Genomic DNA, 21,189 nt, shown 5'->3' with positions numbered 1-21,189 from the left:
ACAGAGTTGAGGAAGAGCTTCTTCTCCCAGAGAGTTGTGGAGGCGTGGAATGCACTGCCTCGGAAGACGGTGGAGGCCAATTCTCTGGATGCTTTCAAGAAGGAGCTAGATAGATATCTGATGGATAGGGGAATCAAGGGATATGGGGACAAGGCAAGGACTGGGTATTGATAGTGAATGATCAGCCATGATCTCAGAATGGCGGTGCAGACTCGAGGGGCCGAATGGTCTACTTCTGCACCTATTGTCTATCGTCTATTGTCTAAGCATTATCATCTGAAACACCAGATAAAGAAAATAGTATATGAATTCACTGTCTAATGAATGAGTTATTATACTGATACTTCTTTAACAGTGTTGGCGCGTGGCCAAGTGATTAAGGCGTTCGTCTAGTGATCTGAAGGTCGCTAGTTTGAGCCTTGGCTGAGGCTGCATGTGTGTCCTTGAGCAAGGCACTTAACCACACATTGCTCTGCAACGACACCGGTGCCTTCCCTTGGACAACATCGGTGGCATGGAGAGGGAGGACTTGCAGCTTGGGCAACGGCCAGTCTTCCATAAAAAAACCTTGCCCAGGCTTGCACCCTGGAAACTTTCCAAGGCACAAATCCATAGTCTATCAAGATTAACAGAGGCCTACTAATACTACTTCTTTAACAAGATACTTTACTACACAGAAAGAAGTCATGATAATTTCCATTAACAAAAATACATTAATCCCCTTCCATACTATTTCCTTGTAACCAATTTATTTTCCCTCTCACACTCTTCAAATCTCCTTTTATTCTTTGTAACTTCCCTACTCTAGGGAGAATTTATAGAACCCAATTAACTCTCAGCAGATCTTTGGGATGAGGAAGGAAAATGGAGAACATAGAAGAATCTACGTGGTCAACGGGGGGGGGGCGGAGGGGGAAGAGAGGATGCAAATTGCACACAAAAACCACCTGAAGTCAAGATCACACACAGGTCACTGGAACTGAAGAAGAGGCACTGACTGCTGCATCATTATGCCACTTTCAGAAAATACATAACTACTTCTATTATATTTATTTTTATTTAGTAAATATAATAGAAATAGCTGTGTATTTTCTGAAAGTGGCATTCCAATGTGTCCTGGGGAGTATACTTGCTGTGCTAGATAATCTTCTGTGTTCATCAGTGATATAGAGTTCAACTTTGTTTCTATAATTCCATTTATTGGGTTCACTGCATATTTGTTCTTATTTTACTTCTCATGCTAGCTTTTTTTGCAATTTCATCTGTGAATGCACTTCCACTGCTTTTCATTGTACACATTTTAATGCACCAGGTTCTGATGGCAGTTGTATGGCATTCATAAATATAACTCTATGACTTTCGGAGATCAGTTCATCTTCTACTCACTTAACTATTCACATTAACAGAAATTTTGACCGGGGTGCCCAAACTTTTGTATGCCACTGTATATAACCCTATCTAGCATTGGCAACATGGTAGCACAGTGATTAGTGTAAGGCTATTACAGTACCAGCGGCCCAAGGTTCAATTCCCTCTGTTGTCTGTAAGGAGCTTGCACATTCTCCCTGTGACAACGTGGGTTTCCTTCAGGTGCTCCAGTTTCCTCCCACATTGCAAAGACATACAGGTCAGTAGGATAATTGGTCACATGGGTATAAATGGCCAGTGCAGGCTCATTGGGCTGGAAGGGCCTATTACTACACAGGTTGTTGTGTGCTTCCATTCCCAACAACCACTCATCTTTGTTTGGCACTTTCTCTTACAACTGTGGGAGATAAAGAACTTGTACCTTTAACTATTCCCTTCCCATTATCCAGCAACCCAAGTAATTTAATTAATTTTGCATTTCGTCCATTCTTATGTATCTCATCTGGTATTCACAATGTTGTCTCCACTTTGCATAACTCCTCCATTCAGTCTACTGGCCAAACAGTACCTGTCACCTTAAACCCCTGCTAATACTAACCTTGGGAAATATCAAAAAATTTCTGGAGGCAGTGACACCATCAGGATAATAATGATGAAATGATTAAGAATGACAGCTGTGTCACAGCTTACTCCAATAAAGACCAAGGAAGTTGAGACACACAGGACAGAAGATGAAACCATTGCTAAGCAATATATTGACAAGTTAGTGGCAGATCTATCAACTATTGCTCAACCATACAACAACCTGCATTAAGTACTAAAACTTAATGAAGTTTTAATGAAGTGACTTAATGAAGAACAAATTAAAAGGTTTCAAAGTTTAAAGGTGACATTATACACAGCACCTGTGTTCAGAATCCCTGATACAGATGGGAATTGCCATATCACATCAACACTGACGAAGGAAAACATTCCACTGAGAGTGTTAGTCAGGAATTATGTCGACTGATGAATATTAAATGGTCTTTTCACAGCCCACATCACCCAGAGTCATCAGGACAAGCTGAACAAATGAATGGCCTGTAGCTCTTCCTATGGTTTTATGTAGCATCAGAGCAACCCAAAAAAGAACACTAAACTAAGTTTATTCGAGGTGGTAACAGGACATCCTATGTCAATGCCGGGAGCTCTCCATCTCAGAGAGGCTCATAGACGCATAATCACTGGCAGTTTAGTTATCATTGTGTGAAATTAACCCCAGCCGTACAGTCTCTTTCTCAAGAGGTTCCTGCCACTTGGAGTGATCCAACAGAAGAACAGAAGGAGAACATGCCCTGACTGGTGAGTGGGTCCTGATTAAGAGACCACATAGGAACCACTGGGAATTTGATGAGAAGATCCTTATCAAGTGTTGTTGATTACCAACCCAGTGGTGAAAGTAAATAGCAAAAGTTAAGTGTATACACACCAGCCACTGCATATGAGCTGAAGTGGTACCCAATGAGGTCAAGCACTGTCGTTAGTGATAGTCACCTCTTGATCCAGTACCTACACTGTCGGGCTAGAGTGAGCAACTCACGGACTAGCCAGAAGACTTCAAGCAAGTCGACAACTACTAGACAATAGGAAGTTTATTCTGTTTTGTTGTTGTGTTATTTTTACATCTTTTTTACTTGTTTAAAGGTGATCATTAATAGAATAGCTCAAACTCAAGTAAGTGTGCCTACTAATCTGCCTAACCATTACGTAATCCTTTGAAGAATATACAACCTTTGATATTTCATAACTTAAGTAGTTTTTGAATATTTATATTTAACGTAGATACCACAAGCTTTTCCTTCTCTGAATTTTTAGATGTAATGATTCTAAATGTGTTATTTAGAATCCTTGGATTAATCCAAGTTATTTTCAAAGTCAGGAAAGAGACACAATTGTTATATTAAGTGTTGATACAACAAAGGAAACATGAACAAAAGTTAGAAGCAGAAGTCTTAAGATCAAAGATTAAAACATCAGAATCCAACAGGCATGAGAGAACCATTCAAACCAGATCATTTTTGGAAGACTGATAAAACTATTTCTTTCCATTAAATTTGGTAACAGACCACAAAATTTGTCAGCAATCCTCTAATTGTCTGGAGCTAAACAATTACAGGTTTATCACATCATTCTGTCTGTAAATAAAATAAAGCTGTTGCCATATATCAATGCCATCTCCTCTTTACAAAAGTATGAATGTTTAATTCCCTTTCTTTTTACCCCACTGATAATTTGTCTGAAAACCTTATATCCTTGAGCATTCATCTATACAATTTAAACCATATTAGTTATCATTTGTACCTCAGTTTATCTTCTTCATTGACTATAAGTCTTGCTTCAAGTATATGCCATTAAACACTTGTAACTCTCGCTTCGGCTAGTGGCTTAATATAGGGGATGACAGCCCCTCCCTGGCCCGGCCAAATTTAAGAAATCTCGTTTGGGTGGATGCTGTGCAATGTGTCCCCTGTTACAAATCAGTACCATGAAATAACAAACAGTACACAATCTGTGATTAAACGATTGAGCTTTATAATTCTTAATTTGATTATATAGTTAGTAAAAGGAAACAAAAAAGCAAAAGGGCCCACTCTAATGAAACAGTCTAATGCGCAAACGTTGGAGCTCACTGATATGCTGTTCATCCACCATTGACCTCCCCCGATCGTGACTGACCTTCGGACCCTCGCTTCAAGTCCACTTCGTCCAAGGTCTACCAACTCTCTCCATTCGCGTCTTCTCTCCTCATCTCTCCCTGGCAAAAGAACCGTGAATTCCCGGCTCCCAGACACACAAGAAAGAACAACATCCTGTTCATTGGCTATCATGTCCCATTATCTCCAGTCATAACCCAAACTGCTGCTACAGAGAAACCATTACCTCAGCAGTGGAACATTACAGAGAAGCCACTACATTATCAGTGAAACCTTACAGTGTGTTACACACTGCATTTAAGAATCAACGTGCAGTTTTTCCGTGGTGAAGAAAGAAATAGCAATATTGTTAAAAAATATATTTTTCTCATGTCTTTGCAGTGGGGAAACATTGAAAACAAATAAAAAAAGATGAAGCACAAAAGAGAAAAATTAAACCAATTATCAGCCAATCAAAAACAAGAGAAAAATAGCTAATGGAACTAATATCCGACAAATCCCAAGAACTAATGACTTTAGGGTTTGTGAAGCAAAAGCTGTATGTACATTGGTTCTGAACTTTCATATTTCCCTATATCTGAAGATCATCAATGTGACACTGTTTTCTGGAAAGAAGACTGAGAAAACATGAAACAGCAGTTAAGTTAGCCTAACATCTGTTACCAGGAAAAATGGTGGAAATACTCAACAGGGTCAGCTTCAGGCCAGAAATCCTTCGTTAAAAACTGAGAACTTCCAGCACTTTCTAATCTTGATTTTATTTAAATGGTTGGTAGCTAATGAATTCTGATGTTCAGTCAGATGTGCGTGTTCTTGCACAGGATACACAAATCAATATGCAGTTACAACTAGTAATCAGGAAGGCAGATGTAGAAAAGCCTTGCTACAACTTCATAGGTTTTGGTGAGATGACTGTTTATCTGGAATACTGCATAAAGTCTGATCTCTTGATTTCCAAGAGAAAATATGTGTCTTTGAGGCAGTGCACAGAGATTGTTCACTAGATTTATTCTTACGCTAAAGGTGTTATTAAATAATGAAATATTCAATTAGCTGACTATTTTGTTGGAGATTAGAAGAATGAAAAGTAGTTTTCTTGAGCTAAACAAGGTTCTGTAGGAACCAGTTTCCTCCTCAATCCCAAAAACGTGGGGTGTTTGGTTAATTGGTGGATGTAAGTTGCTGCTCGTGTATAATTAAGTATATCTTAATTGTACGTTGGTGTGGGGAGGGAAGTGGTGAGGTGAAGTTGGTTTGATTACATATAGAATAAAATGGATCAGTATAAATGAATGCTTAATGGTCAGCATGGACATGGTGGGCTAAAGCACTTCTTTCTGCACTGTATCTCCCTATATTTATGATTGAGATGAGGAATTTCTTCTCTTGGAAAGCTGATTCTCTCTGAAAGCTGTGGACGTTGGATCACTACGTTTATTCAAGGCTAAAATAGACACAGTTTTGACCATAAGCTTTATGGAAATCATACAGGAAAATGGAGTTAGCGGCAACAATCAAATCACTATTGATGTGAAGAGGGAGTGTGTGACATTACTGCTCTTTATTTATTGAGCAAGTTGTATTAAGAACTCTATATTGCTGATATTAATATACTTGACAAGTAAAGTTTGTTCACAAATGCTGGTTCTTACAAGTCCCATCTAATCCAAATATTTTGCTTTAAAAAGAAAGTTATTCTCAAAGTGCTGCTAAATTTGTGTTAATAATCTCTGTTCTGAGAGGCTAAATACCTGAATGAAACTTCAGGAACTTTGTTCCTCAAGCTTCTTGAATAATGGGAAATTTCACAAGTAATTCACAATGCTGAATGCATGAATCTCAATGTAATTGCCGCAAGTGAATTTGTTTCCCAGGAATCCTTGCTTGGCCTGGAAATCCATTTGATTGGTCAGAAGAAAGAACAATTGTTATGACTGGAGTTGACCACAGATCATTAGGTGCTCACAGACTTTTTAGTCAACATTAAAAGTAACATATACTTTAACGGGCTTTTCATATTAAGATAAAACTGTGATTTCATATTTTAAGCACACAGACAGGATTCTACAAGGGTGTTTGAATACCTGATTGAGCGGGTGTATTGATGGACATTATTCGTTTTGAGAGCCTGGAAAGCTTTGAACATACATTTATCACAACTGCACCAAATCAAATATTATGGCCTTCTTATAGATCCAGTTAAGTAATTCATTCCATCACACCATTTAACAGGGAGTTTCCTTCATTGCTATAAATCATGGGTACAAATTTAATAAACTATTTAAAGGGGCCTCCTAGGCACAAGGCAGTTGATATGACACACAGGCGACACTCATATGAAAGATTAGACACAGTCCTTGAGCCATGAAGTAAATCTCACTCTCTCATCCCAATCATTACTTAAAGCATAACTCATCTGCAGGAAGCAATGCATAGGTGTCTTTAAACTTTTGACATTTGTTACATCAACATTGATAAAAACAGAACAAAATATGCAAAGATTCTTACCAAGATTTTTCTTAAAGAAGTGATGGATAATAGTGGTGTAGTCTACCCAATAAAATCTTTTGAGTAATCCTTGATGGCATGGTAATTTTGCTTACTCCTGCAGAAGACATTACTTTGATGTTGCTTTTCCTCAGGTTCATCTTTGTCCTCCTCTATGACTTTCTCTTTGTCCTCCTCATGGGTTGGCACCTCTTTTGGTGGCTATATTGCCTTGTAAAGTACGCAACAATGTACAATGACCAAAATCTATCAGGTGTACAACCTGGATGAGTGGAGATAGTGGAATCTCATCTTCAGAACACTATCTGCATTCTTCATTATTGTTCCAGTTATGCTACAACATTTATTAGAGTACTCTCCAGCAGGAGTAGATGGAGCATGTCTGGTGTTAGAAGCAAATGAAAAAATGTAGCTTTCTTCACCCAAGATCCAACAATCAGGGAAATGCCATCTTCTAAATTGAATTCCCTTAGCATAAGCTTCCAAAATAATTGCATGAACCATGAAAAATATTACTATTCATAATTAAAGACCACATTAAGATTGAACAAGTATGAGTGTTCAAGAGCTTCTGAATTTTCAGTACAGATTCCACAACTGCAAAGCATCAGAGAAGCTGGCAACCTACCAAATCTGCCTGTGCAAAGCATATTCTTACTGAAGGAAAAATAGAGAAAATCACTTCTCATGGAGAATAGACCATCAGTTACATCTCAAAATCTGTTGTCTACAAATTGTGAGATACAGCAGAGATCAGGCACAATCTGATTCTAAAGCTAGGAAATTCAGAGGGATTGCGATGAACAATCCTCCATGAACATGACTGGAAGTCTGCCAGCAGAATGACACATAATTTATATGTCACTGTGATAACTACATTGCAAAGCCATGCCTGCAGTGATATTCTATGTGGCCACATGTTCCTATCAGTGTGACATCTGTATCCTTTGACTGCCAGAGCATGGTCACAGGTCCCCTTGTTGAATATATTTAGCAAGTGAAAAAGTTTTCGAACCAGAACTCAAACTGATTGTCTGATTGAGACTTCTGAAGCTTTAGAAAATCCTTCTGAGAGATTTGTAGCTTCCTACATAAGCTTCCTAATTATAATGTGAGAGTCTCAAATCATGTTCTAATTGAGATTGCAAAGCATAGAGAGCAGCAATTTTTGAACTGCCAAACTTCAGACCCTGCCTAGACCTGGGAGCTCCAATATATCGCAGCAACAATATGAAACGGCTTTACGTGATAATTGACATCATCAGTTGCACAGGTGATGCCAAAAATGTGTAAGTTATGCTGGCAAGGATCCTAACCAGAAGTGTGCAATTAAATTATCCAAAGAGGTTCAAGGTAATCTGGAAATGGTGACAGTCTTGCTCTGCCTTGGGTAAAAACAATTTTCCCTCACTGAGAAAACCAGCACTAAACAGTCAAGTATCTAGGGAAACATATTTGGTTAGAATTAAAGAACAATCCAGGAGATAATAGGCTACTAGAGATATTCAATAAGTCACTGTAGCACAGTAACAGGCAATTAGATGAGGGAGGAATGAGTGGATAGGGAGATGATGGTGTTTAATTATCCTGCTACAGACTAGATAGTGCACAGATGGAAAAGAAGGGAATGGATTCCTGAAATATAAACTAGGAACTTTCTTGATTTGCATGTTTCCAAACTGATGGGCAAGAAAACAATTTTGGATCTGCTTCTAGACAATAAAGGGATCTTGCACAGTAAAAGGGCATTTGCAGAAGAACATTACTATCAACAATTATTGTGAAAGGGAAAGTACAAGCATGCATTAAAATACACAAAAAAGAAGGAATCAGGCCCTAAAATGAAAAATGGTAAATCATTGATACTGAGCAATGACAGCCTTCAAAAGGAGACTGTTCAGGCATGGAGGAAAGCCATTCCTGTAAGCGAGAATGGAAGAGCATTCCCTTGTTCAAGATATATTAATTAAGATGAGACAAGCAAAGGAAGGCGTATCACAACTGTAAGGTTCATAGATAAGAGGAATATACAAGATTGGTGGAGGTTAGGAGAATAATGAAGCAGCTAAATTAAAAGCAAGCCCAAGAGATAGCCCAAGTGTTTTATAAAAACATCCAAGTAGGAAGAAGGCAAATGGGGTTGATTAAGATCCAAAACAGAGATCTGCTGACAGAATAATAAGGCATGGTACGAGTATAAAATAAGAACTTCGGATCAGTGGAGAAAGGCTGACACATCCTCACTATTTTGCTGTCTTGTTACACTATTTGTTTATTTTTTAATATATCTTATAGTAATTTTTGCTGTATTGCATAGTACTGCTGCCACATTACAGCATATTTCACGACTTATGTCAGTGATAATAAACTGATTCTAATTCAATGCACGCAGTCAACTCAGAGTCAATGTTTGCAACTTGATGGTATAAACATTGATTGCTCTAAATTCTAGTAACCACTCCCCTCTGTTCCAACCCCGTCCCATTTTGCTTTCCATTATTTTGGTGGCCTTCACACCCTGTCTTCGCCTCACTCACCCTCATGACCTGCCCATCACCTCCATCTGGTTTCCCACCTCCAAGGGTGTGGATGGAATACAACTCTGGTAAGCATCACTTTGGTGTGGATGCTGTACTTGGATGACCTTGAACCTGTTATGAATGTGAAGCAACTCTGAGAGGCCAAAGGGTACAAAGTCGCCCCCTCCTTTTTGAGAATCACAAGATCGTTATTAATTCGGGTCTGGGACCCAGGAAATGAGAGAGAGACACGCAGAATACACAAGATTTGGAATGTGTCCTGGCCTCAGCGGAACGGATCCACTGATAACGGCCATTGTCTCTTGCTGACGGACTTGTGTATTGAGTACTGTACTATTCATTGAAAACCCTCAGGGGACAACCAGAGTGGTCTGGTTGAGGGATTGCATCATCCCAACCTGACTGACATCTGAGACCTCGTGAGTAAGGATAAAAGAGGGGTCTGGGGAACAACCCCTTTAGACGCACCAGGAGAAACGCTGGAAATCCAGTGACAGCGTTTTGTAGCAAAAGCCGGTGGAGGCTCGTGTGCATCCTCCCTTGCCTGGGTGGCGGGCTCACCACGGAAGAATGGTTTAGCGAAAGGAGAGGTCGCAATTGAATGGCCACAACAAAGAGACACCTGACAGATCAAAATCATTAAGGTTGGAAAAACCCGTAGCGGTAACTGTTCCCATTCTATTCCTATTTCTCTCTCTCTCCAACAAAGTGCAACACAGTGACGACCAAAAGACGGCAGCTTGTGGAACTGCAGTGAACTGTATATTTCCAGACAATTCATTATCTCCTAAACAACGATAGAGCTTATTTCTTATTGATTATTATTATACCCGCACTTTTAGATTTAGTATTGATGACCTATATTATCTGTATATTTGCATTGATATTATTTTTGTGTATTTTTACTAATAAATACTGTTAAAAATAGTATCATCAGACTTCAACGGGCCTCTCCATCTTTGTTGGTAAGTGACCCAGTTACGAGGTTCATAACAAACCCATGTTTAAGAGCCAATATCAGTAATATTATTAAAACATATTTTAATGTAGGATTTAATAAATTTTGAAAAGTAAGGTTCTTAACTGGAAATCAGCATTGATTTTTTTTAAAGATATAGTGTTTTCTTGATTGAACTCATTGATTAATTAATGAAAATAGTTGTTTTAGGTGTATGTTTTAACATGGATTTTCTTAAATTATTTATCCATATATCCCACAAATGTTATAAAGTCAAATTTCTGCTATTGAGTGGCAGCATGGTTTCAAAATTAAATAGTTTGGCAAAAGCACAAGAGATTCTGCAGATGCTGAAAATCTAGAGAAACATGCACAAAATGCTAGAGTAAGAGATGTAGCATATATGGACAGAAGCAACAGCTGACATTTCTGTGTAAAAAGAAACTTAGTTTGGCAACACCCTGTTGCAGTCTCCTCCAATCACCTTTAAATTACACTCACTGGCCATATTATAAGGTAAACCTATACATTAATGTAAATATCTAATCAGCCAATCATGTGACAGCAAGTCAATGCATAAAAGCCTGCAAACATGGTTAAAAGAATCACTTGATGTTCAAACAAAGCATCAGAATGGGGAAGAAATGTGACCTAAGTGATTTTGACCGTGGACTGATTATTGGTGCCAGATGGGGTGGATTGAATATCTCAGAAACTGCTGATCTCCTGGAACTTTCACACACACTCTAGAGTTTACAAAGACTGGTACGAGAAACAAAAATATCCAGGGAGTGGGAGATCTGTGGGCAAAAGTGCCTTGTTAATAAGGGAGGTCACAGGAGAAAAATGCTAGAATGGTTCAAGCTGACAGGAAGGCAATAGTAACTCAAATAACCACATGTTACAACAGTGGTGTGTGGAAGAGCATCTGAACACACAACTCATTAAACCTTGAAGTGGATGGGTAAGCAGCAGCAGACCATGAAAATACACTCAGTGGTCACTTTATTAGATATAGGAAATATATCTAAATATATAAAGTGGCCACTGAGTTTATGTCCCCTTGCATTAGCCATTTCTGTGCTGGAAAGAAGTCTGACTATCCACTAAATCTATGCTCCTTATCATTTTGTACACCTTTTATCATTGCCTCTCATCCTCCTCTGCTCCAAAGAATAAAGCCTTAGATCACTCAGCTGATCCTCATAAAACATGCTCTCTAATCTAGGCAGCATCCTGGTAAATCTCCTCTGCACCTTCTTTGAAGCTTCAACATCCTTCCTAAAATGAGGCTACCAGAACTGAACACAATATTCCAAATGCATCATCTAACCAGGGTTTTATAGGGTGGCAACGTGACCTCGTGGCTCTTGAAGTCAATCTCCAACTAATGAAGGCCAATGCACCATATTCTATCAATTTGTGCAGCAATTTTGAGGAATCTATAGACATGGCCCCCAAGATCTTTCTGTTACTCCACTCTGCTAAGAATTCTCCCATTAAGCCTATATTCTGCCTTCAAACTCGACCTTCCAAAGTGAATCACTTCACACTTCTCCAGTTGAACTCCATCTGCTACTTCTCAGCCTAGCTCTGCATCCTGAAAACATCCTAATGTAGCTACAACATTATTTTACACTATCTACAACTCCACCAACCTTCATGTTATCTGCAAATTTACTAACCTATCTTTCCACTTCCTCATCTATGTTATTTATAAAATTCACAAACAGCGGTCCCAGAACAGATCACTGCATAACACACTGGTCATTAACCAAGAGGTAGAATACACTCCATCCACAACCACCATCTGTCTTCTATGAGCAAGCCAATCCTTAATCAGCGCAGCTAAATCTCCCTAACGGGTTGCACCCTAACAGCCGGGGGACCAGAATCTGGCAGGCAGGTTTGCCACTGCGACACGGGTATGTTTAAACTAAGTAGTGGGGGGGGGGGGGGGAGACAAACTGGAAATATAAGGATGGAGTTAAAGAGAAAGAGAGAATAAGAAAAGTTAAGAAAGACAACAGAATTAACAGGGCAGAAAGCACAGGAAGGGATCGGAGAGTATCACCAAGTGAAAAAGGAATCGATGTGAAAGGTGAGAGGAGTAATAGATTAAAAGTATTATATATGAATGCATGAAGTGTAAGAAATAAAGTGGATGAGCTTGAGGCTCAGTTGGAAATTGGCAAGTATGATTTTGTAGGAATAACAGAATCATGGCTGCAAGAGGACCAGGGCTGGGAAATGAATATTCAAGGGTATACGTCCTATCAAAAGGACAGACAGGTGGGCAGAGGGGGTGGGATGACTCTGTTGGTGAGGAATGAAATTCAGTCCCTTGCGAGGGGTGACATAGAATCAGGAGATGTAGAGTCAGTATGAATAGAACTGAGAAATTGTAAGGGCAAAAAGACTCGAATGGGAGTTATCTGCAGGCCACCAAACAATAGCCTGGATATAGGGTGCAAGTTGAATCAAGAGTTAAAATTGGCATGTCGCAAAGGTGATGCTATGGGTGATTTCAGCATGCAGGTAACTGGGAAAATCAGGTTGGTACTGGACCCCGGGAAAGGGAGTTTGTGGAGTGCCTCTGAGATGGATTCTTAGAGCAGCTTGTATTAGAGCCTACCAGGGAGAAGGCAATTCTGGATTTAGTGTTGTGTAATGAACCAGATTTGATAATGGAACTTGAGGTAAAGGAGACATTAGGAGGTAGTGACCATAATATGTTAAGTTTTAATCTACAATTTGAGAGGGAGAAGGGAAAATCAGAAGTGTCAGTATTACAGTTGAACAAAGGGGACTATGGAGCCATGAGGGAGGAGCTGGCCAAAGTTGACAGGAAAGATACCCTAGCAGGGATGACAGTGGAACAACAATGACAGGTATTTCTGGAAATAATACAGAAGGTTCAGGATCAGTCCATTCCAAAGAGGAAGAAAGATTCTAAGGAGAGTAAGAGATGACTGTGGCTGAAAAGGGAAGTCAAGTTCAGTATAAAAATAAAAGAGAAGAAGTATAACATAGCAAAGATGAGCAGAAAGCCAGAGGATTGGGAAACTTTTAAAGAGCAACAGAAGATAACTAAAAAGGCAATACGGGGAGAAAAGATGAGGTACAAAGGTAAGCTAGTCAAGAATATAAAGGAGCTTATATAAAAAGCTTATATAAAAGCTTCTTTAGGTATGTGAAGAGGAAAAGACCAAAGTTGGGCAATGTTGAAGACAAAAACAGGTGAATTTATTATGGAGAACAAGGAAATGGCAGATGAGTTGAACAGGTACTTTGGATCTGTCTCCACTAGGGAAGACACAAACAATCTCCCAGATTTAATAGTGGCCAGAGGACCTAGGGTAAAGGAGGAACTGAAGGAAATTCACATTAGGCAGAAAATGGTGTTGGGTAGACTGATGGGACTGAAGGCTGATAAATCCCTAGGGCCTAATGGTCTGCATCTCAGGGTACTTAAGGAGGTGGCTCTAGAAATCGTGGACACATTGGTAATCATTTTCCAATGTTCTATAGATTCAGGATCAGTTCTTGTGGATTGGAGGGTAGCTAATGTAATCCCACTTTTTAAGAAAGGAGGGAGAGAGAAAACAGGGAATTATAGACCAGTCAGCCTGACATCAGTGGTGGGAAAGATGCTGAGGTCAATTGTAAAAGATGAAATAGCGACACATTTGGATAGCAGTAACAAGATCGGTCCGAGTCAGCATGGATTTACGAAGGGGAAAATCATGCTTGACTAATCTTCTGGAATTTTTTGAGGATGTAACTATGAAAATGGACAAGGGAGAGCCAGTGGGAGTAGTGTACCTGGACTTTCAGAAAGCCTTTGATCACATAGGAGATTAGTGGGCAAAATTAAGAGCACACGGTATTGGGGGTAGGGTACTGACATGGATAGAAAATTGGTTGGCAGACAGGAAACGAAAGTCAGGATTAACTGGTCCCTTTCAGGATGGCAGGCAGTGACTAGTGGGGTACCACAAGGCTTGGTGCTGGGACAACTTGGTGCAGCTATTTACAATATACATAATGATTTAGGTGAAGAGAGTAAAAGGAACATCAGCAAATTTGCAGATGACACAAAGCTGGGTGGCAGTGTGAAATGTGAGGAGGATGTTATGAGAATGCAGGGTGACTTGGACAGGTTGGGTGAGTGGGCAGATGCAGTTTGATGTGGATAAATGTGAGGTTATCCACTTTGGTAGCAAGAACAGAAAAGCAGATTACTATCTGAATGGTGTCAAGTTAGGAAAAGGGGAAGTATAACGAGATCAGTCACTGAAAGTAAGCATGCAGGTACAGCAGGCAGTGAAGAAAACCTGCTTCACGTTGCCTTCATTACAAGGGGAGTTGAGTATAATAGCAAAGAGGTCCTTCTGCAGTTGTACAGGGCCCTGGTGAGACCACACCTGGAGTATTGTGTGCAGTTTTGGTCTCCAAATTTGAGGAAGAACATTCTTGCTATTGAGGGAGTGCAGCGTAGGTTCACAAGGTTAATTCCCGGGATGGAGGGACTGTCATATGTTGGAAGATTGGAGCCACTGGGTTGTATACACTGTAATTTAGAAAGATGAGAGAGGATCTGATTGACGCACGTAAGATCATTAAGGGATTGGACACGCTAGAGGCAGGAAACATGTTCCTGATGTTGGGGGAGTCCAGAACCAGAGGCCACAGTTTAAGAATAAGGGGTAGGCCATTTAGAACGGAGTTGAGGAAAAACATTTTCACCCAGAGAGTTGTGGATCTGTGGAATGCTCTGCCTCAGAAGGCAGTGGAGACCAATTCTCTGGATGCTTTCAAGAAAGAGTTAGATAGGGCTCTTAAAGATAGCGGAGTCAAAGGATATGGGGGGAAAGCAGGAACTGGGTACTGATTGTGGATGATCAGCCATGATCACAGTGAATGGCGGTGCTGGTTCGAAGGGCCAAATGGCCTACTCCTGCACCTATTGTCTATTAAATCCCATGTCTCCTGACTTTCTGAATAAGCCTACCATGCGGAAACTTATCAAATGTCTTCCTAAAGTCCAAACATCCTGTGCTCTACCTTCATCAATAAGCTGAGTTATGTCTCAAATAATTTAGTCAAGCCACGCTGAAAATCCCTAATCAGACTATGAACATAGAACATAGAAATCTACAGCACATTACAGGCCCTTCGGCCCACAATGCTGTGCCGACTATACAACCTACTCTAGAAACTGCCTAGAATTTCCCTAGCTTAGGAATCAGTTTCCTCAAAGAATTCAATCAGGCTCATAAGACATGACGTACCCTTGACAAAGCCATGCTGACTATCCAAAATCAGATTATGTCTCTCCAAATGCTCAGAAATCCTGCCTCTGAGGATCTTCTCTAACAACTTGCCCTCTACTGAAGTCAGACTCACTGGTCTATAATTTTCTGGGCTGCCTCTACTCCCTTTCTTGAAGAAGGGAACAACATTTGAAACCCTCCGGTACTTCTCCCATCCCTATTGATGACACAAAGATCATTACAAGAGGCTCAAGCAATTTCCTCCCTCGCTTCCCACAGTAAACAGGGTATATCTCAACCGGTCCCAGTGACTTATCTAACTTTATGCTTTCCAAAAGCTCGAGCACATCCTCTTTCTAAATGTCTATATGCTCAAGTGTTTCAGTCAGCTAAGTCATCCTGACAATTGCCAAGGTCTTTTTCCCCGGTGAATACTGAAGTAAAGTATTCATGAAGTACCTCCGCTACCTCCTCCAACTCCATGCACACATTTTTATTTTCATTTTTCAATCTTTTTTATTGATTTTCAAATAAAGAATATACAAATTCAAATTGAAAGAGGAGTTTAACAAGTAGATAATATAAAAGACATAAACAACAACATTAAAGACAAAAAGCATATAATATCAAACTCAAATAGATAATATATTATGCTGTTATATATACAATGGTCAGAGAGAAATTACAACTCTTCATTGTAAAAAAAAATTCGAAATTTTATTGATAGAGAAAGAAAAACCCCACTAACTAAACTAAAACAAAAAAGAGAGAAAGAAAAAAAAAGATTGGGCAGTCCAAATGAGAATTAACTTAAAAACGAAAGAGAGAAAAAAAAACATATCCTTCCAGTCATCTCCGAACCTTCATGGACAAGGATATTCTCCAAAGAGAATAAAGAAAAATAAATAAAGATAAATTAAGTCCTGTGAAAATATTGAATAAAGGGTCACCAGACTTGTTCAAAATCAAAAGATGTATCAAATGTCCGGCTTCTAATTTTCTCCAAACTTAAACATGACATGATGGAGGAGAGCCAATAGAAAACGGTGTGCGAATTAGATTCTTTCCAGTGTAACAAAATAGCTCTCCTGGCCAGTAAAGTTGAAAAAGCTATCACATGTTGGGTGGAGGCAGACACTTTGCTTGCTTCCTCTGGGAAAATCCCAAAAATTGTTGTAAGTGGATTGGGTTGAACATCCATACCTATAACTTTAGATAATACTCCAAAGACATCCCTCCAAAAATTATTTAAACTTACACATGACCAAAACATATGGGTTAGAGTAGCCACTTCTGCATTACATCTATCACAAATAGGGCTTATATTAGGAAAAATATGCGCCAATTTATCTTTGGACATATGGGCCCTATGTACTATCTTAAACTGAATTAAAATACGGCATGCGCAGATAGATGAATTATTAACTAAATAATAAATTTTACTCCATTGGTTATCTGAGAGTGAATGTTGAAGTTCTGCTTCCCAGGAGCGTTGAACCCTATCATTAGGCGATGTGCGAGCATTCATTAACTGTTTATAAATGATAGCTATTAATCGTTTTTGAAAAGGTTTAAACTGAAACTGAAAAATAACATAAGCCAAATTTGAAGAGCAAATCAAGGGGTAGTTTGGTAAAAAAATCACGTAAGAAATTCCTAACCTGTAAATACCTGAAAAAATGTGTATTAGAGATATCATACTTATCCATTAACTGTGAAAAAGACATTAAACAGTCTTGTAAAAACAAATCTAAAAAAGTTTTTATTCCCTTAATTTTCCATGTTAGAAAAGCCTTATCCAAAGTTGATGGTTTAAAAAAAAATAATAAATATTACTAGAAAGTAAAAAATCATTTAATTCAAAAAATCTACGAAATTGAAACAAAATTTTTAAAGTATGTTTAACAATAGGGTTAAGAGCTTGTTTACCTATTCTGGAGAACAAAAAAGGAAGAGGAGCTCCTAATAAAGAAGGTAATGAAAACCCCACTACTGAATTTTCCTCCAGCTGTAACCATGAAGGGTGATCTTGATCGTCTATATCATGTCCAAAAAGTAATATAGCAAATATTAATTGCCCAATAATAAAATCTAAAGTTTGGTAAAGCCAGTCCTCAAACTTTTATGATTTTTGCAATAAAAGTTTATTCACTCTCGAGCTTTTATTATTCCAAACATAAGACAAAATCAGAGAGTCTATTTTATCAAAAAATGTTTTTGGAACAAAAGAGGGAACTACTTGAAATATATATAAAAATTACGGTAAAATAACCATTTTTATAGCATTTATTCGACCTATCAATGACATCGACATAGGTGACCATTTGGAAAGCACTATCAAACCTGATTGGTCCTATTCTCACACGGCTCATCCTCTTGCACTTCACATATTTGTAGAATGCCCTGAAGTTTTCCTTAATCCTGCTCACCTAGGCCTTCTCATGGCCCCTTCTGGCACTCCTAATTCCATTCTTAAACTCCTTCCTGGCAACCTTGTAATTTTCTACAGCTCAAACAGTAGCTAGTTTCTTGAACCTTTCATACGGTTTTCTTTTCTTCTTAACTAGATTTTCTACATCCTTTGTACACCCTGGTTCTTTAACCCTACCATCCTTTCCCTGCCGTAATAGAACATACCAATGCAGAACTCTATGCAAATAGTCACTGAACATTTGCTACACTTCTACTGTGCATTTCTCTGAGAACATCTGCTCTCAATTTATGCTCCCAAGTTCCTGCCTCATAGCATCACATTTGCCCCTACCCCAATTAAATGTTTTCCCAAATTGTCTGCTCCTATCCCTCTCCAGTGATCCTGTGAAGGAGATAAGAGTTGTGGTCACTACCTCCAAACGGCTCTCCAATTGAGAGATCTGACATCTGACCAGGTTCATTTCCCAATACCAGATCAAGTACAGCCTCTCCCCTAGTTGGCTTATCTACATATTGTGTCAGAAAACCTTCCTGAACACACCTAACGAACTCCACTCCATGTAAACACCTTGCGCTAAGGAGATGTCAATCAAGATTAGGGAAGTTAAAATCTCCCATCACAACCACCTTATTATTATTGCACCATTCCAGAATGAAAAATGCCCAGTAGAATTACTACTCCTTTCCTGTTTCTGAGAAGAAACTATGCTTCTCCAAATGCTCATTAATCCTGTCTCTCCAAGAATCCTCTCCAATAATTTGCCCAACAATAAAGTAAGACTCACTGGTCTATCACAAAGGAATAACATTTGCCACCCTCCAATCATCTGGTACTACACCTGTGGCCAATAAGGGGTGCAAATATCATCACTAAACACACAGCAATCTTTTCCCTTCCTTCCTATAGCACCCTGGGGTATATTCCATCCAGCTCTGGAGGCTTATCTATTCTAATGTTTTTCACAGATCTCTCAGTGGGTGAGCATCTGGGGGACAGTGACCACCTTTAGCATTAAAGGTGGACAGTGACCACCTGGCCTTTAGCATTATCATGGAAAAGGACAGAATCAGAGAGGACAGGAAAATTTTTAATTGGGGAAGGGCAAATTATGAGGCTATAAGGCTAGAACTTGCGGGTGTGAATTGGGATGATGTTTTTGCAGGGAAATGTACTATGGGCATGTGGTCGATGTTTAGAGATCTCTTGCAGGATGTTAGGGATACATTTGTCCCGGTGAGGAAGATAAAGAATGGTAGGATGAAGGAACCATGGGTGACAAGTGAGGTGGAAAATCTAGTCAGGTGGAAAAGGGCAGAATACATGAGATTTAGGAAGCAAGGATCAAATGGGTCTATTGAAGAATATAGGGTAGCAAGAAAGGAGCTTAAGAAAGGGCTGAGGAGAGCAAGAAGGGGCATCAGAAGGCCTCGGCGAGTAAGGTAAAGGCAAACTCCAAGGCATTCTTCAATTATGTGAAAAACAAAAGGGTGACAGTAGAGAAGGTAGGACCGATTAGAGGTAAAAGTGGGAAGATATACCTGGAGGCTGTGGAAGTGAGCGGGGTCCTCATTGAATACTTCTCTTCGGTATTCACCAATGAAAGGGAACTTGACGACAGTGAGGACAATATGAGTGAGGTTGAAGTTCTGGAACATGTTGATATTAAGGGAGAAGAGTTGTTGGAGTTGTTGAAATATATTAGGATGGATAAGTCCCTGGGGCCTGATGAAATATTCCCCAGGCTGCTCCATGAGGGGAGTGAAGAGATTGCTGAACCTCTAGCGAGGATCTTTATGTCCTTGTTGTCCACGGGAATGGTACCGGAGGATTGGAGAGAGGCAAATGTTGTCCCCTTGTTCAAAAAAGGTAGTAGGGATAGTCCAGGTAATTATAGACCAGTGAGCCTTACGTCTGTTGTGGGAAAGCTGTTGGAAACAATTCTTAGAGTTAGGATCTATGGGCATTTAGAGAATCCTGGTCTGATCAGGGACAGTTAGCAAGGCTTTGTGAAGGGCAGATCATGTTTAACAAGCCTGTTTGAGTTCTTTGAGGAAGTGACTAGGCATATAGATGAGGGTAGTGCAGTAGATGTGATCTACATAGATTTTAGTAAGGCATTTGACAAGGTACCACACGGTAGGCTTATTCATAAAGTCATAAGGAATGGGATCCAGGGAAGTTTGGCCAGGTGGATTCAGAATTGGCTTGCCTGCAGAAAGCAGAGGGTCGTGATGGAGGGAATACATTCAGACTGGAGGCTTGTGACTTGTGGTGTCCCACAAGGATTGGTTCTGGGAGCCCTACTTTTCATGATTTTTATTAAGGACATGAATGTGTGGGTAGAAGGGTGGGTTGGCAAGTTTGCAGACAACACAAAGGTTGGTGGTGTTGTGGATAGTGTAGAGGATTGTTGAAGATTGCAGAGACATTGATAGGATGCAGAAGTGGGCTGAGAAGTGGCAAGTGGAGTTCAACCTGGAGAAGTGTAAAGTGGTACACTTTGGAAGGACAAACTCCAAGGCAAAGTACAAAGCAAATGGCAGGATACTTGGTAGTGTGGAGGAGCAGAGGGATCTGGGGGTACATGTACACAGATCCCTGAAAGTTGCCTCATAGGTAGATAAGGTAGTTAAGAAAGCTTATGGGGTGTTTTCTTTCGTAAGTCGAGAGATAGAGCTTAAGAGTCACGAGGTAATGATGTAGCTCTATAAAACTCTGGTTAGGCCACATTTGGAGTACTGTGTCCAGTTCTAGTCGCCTCACTATAGGAAGGATGTGGAAGCATTGGAAAGGGTATAGAGGAGATTTATCAGGATGCTGCCTGGTTTAGAGAATATGGATTATGATCAGAGATTAAGGGAGCTAGGGCTTTACTCTTTGGAGAGAAGGAGGATGAGAGGAGACATGATAGAGGTATACAAAATATTAAGAGGAATAGATAGAGTGGACAGCCAGCGCCTCTTCCCCAGGGCACCACTGCTCAATACAAGAGGACATGGCTTTAAGGTAAGTGATGGGAAGTTCAAGGAAGATATTAGGGGAAGGTTTTTTTATTCAGAGAGTGGCTGGTGCATGGAATGCACTGCCTGAGTCTGTGGTGGAGGCAGATACACAAGTGAAATTTAAGAGAATACTAGACAGGTATTTGGAGGAATTTAAAATGGGGGATATATGGAAGGCAGGGTTTAAGGGTCAGCACAACATTGTGGGCAGAAGGGCCTGTAATGTGCTGTACTGTTCTATGTTCTATAACTTCCAACACATCATCTTAAAGTCGACATGTTCTAGTACATCAGCCTTCTTTACAGTGTCCTCATAAATGTCAAGGTCTCTCTCACTGGTGAATACTGAAGCAATGAATTTATTAATGATCCCCCTACCTTTTCCAACTCTAGGCACATATTTTCTCTTC

General features: G+C 39.7%; 1 protein-coding gene across 6 annotated transcripts in view; it reads right to left on the bottom strand.

The window, feature by feature from the left end:
* LOC132384850 (neuronal PAS domain-containing protein 3) overlaps window positions 1–21,189 on the bottom strand; it is a 1,097,971-nt gene that overhangs the window by 983,047 nt on the left and 93,735 nt on the right. The window lies entirely within an intron of this gene.

The sequence above is a fragment of the Hypanus sabinus genome, chromosome 2 (assembly GCF_030144855.1).
Source record: "Hypanus sabinus isolate sHypSab1 chromosome 2, sHypSab1.hap1, whole genome shotgun sequence".
Lineage (NCBI taxonomy): Eukaryota > Metazoa > Chordata > Chondrichthyes > Myliobatiformes > Dasyatidae > Hypanus > Hypanus sabinus.
The sequence above is the reverse complement of the archived record's forward strand: the minus strand, read 5'-3'. Positions and strand labels throughout refer to the sequence as shown.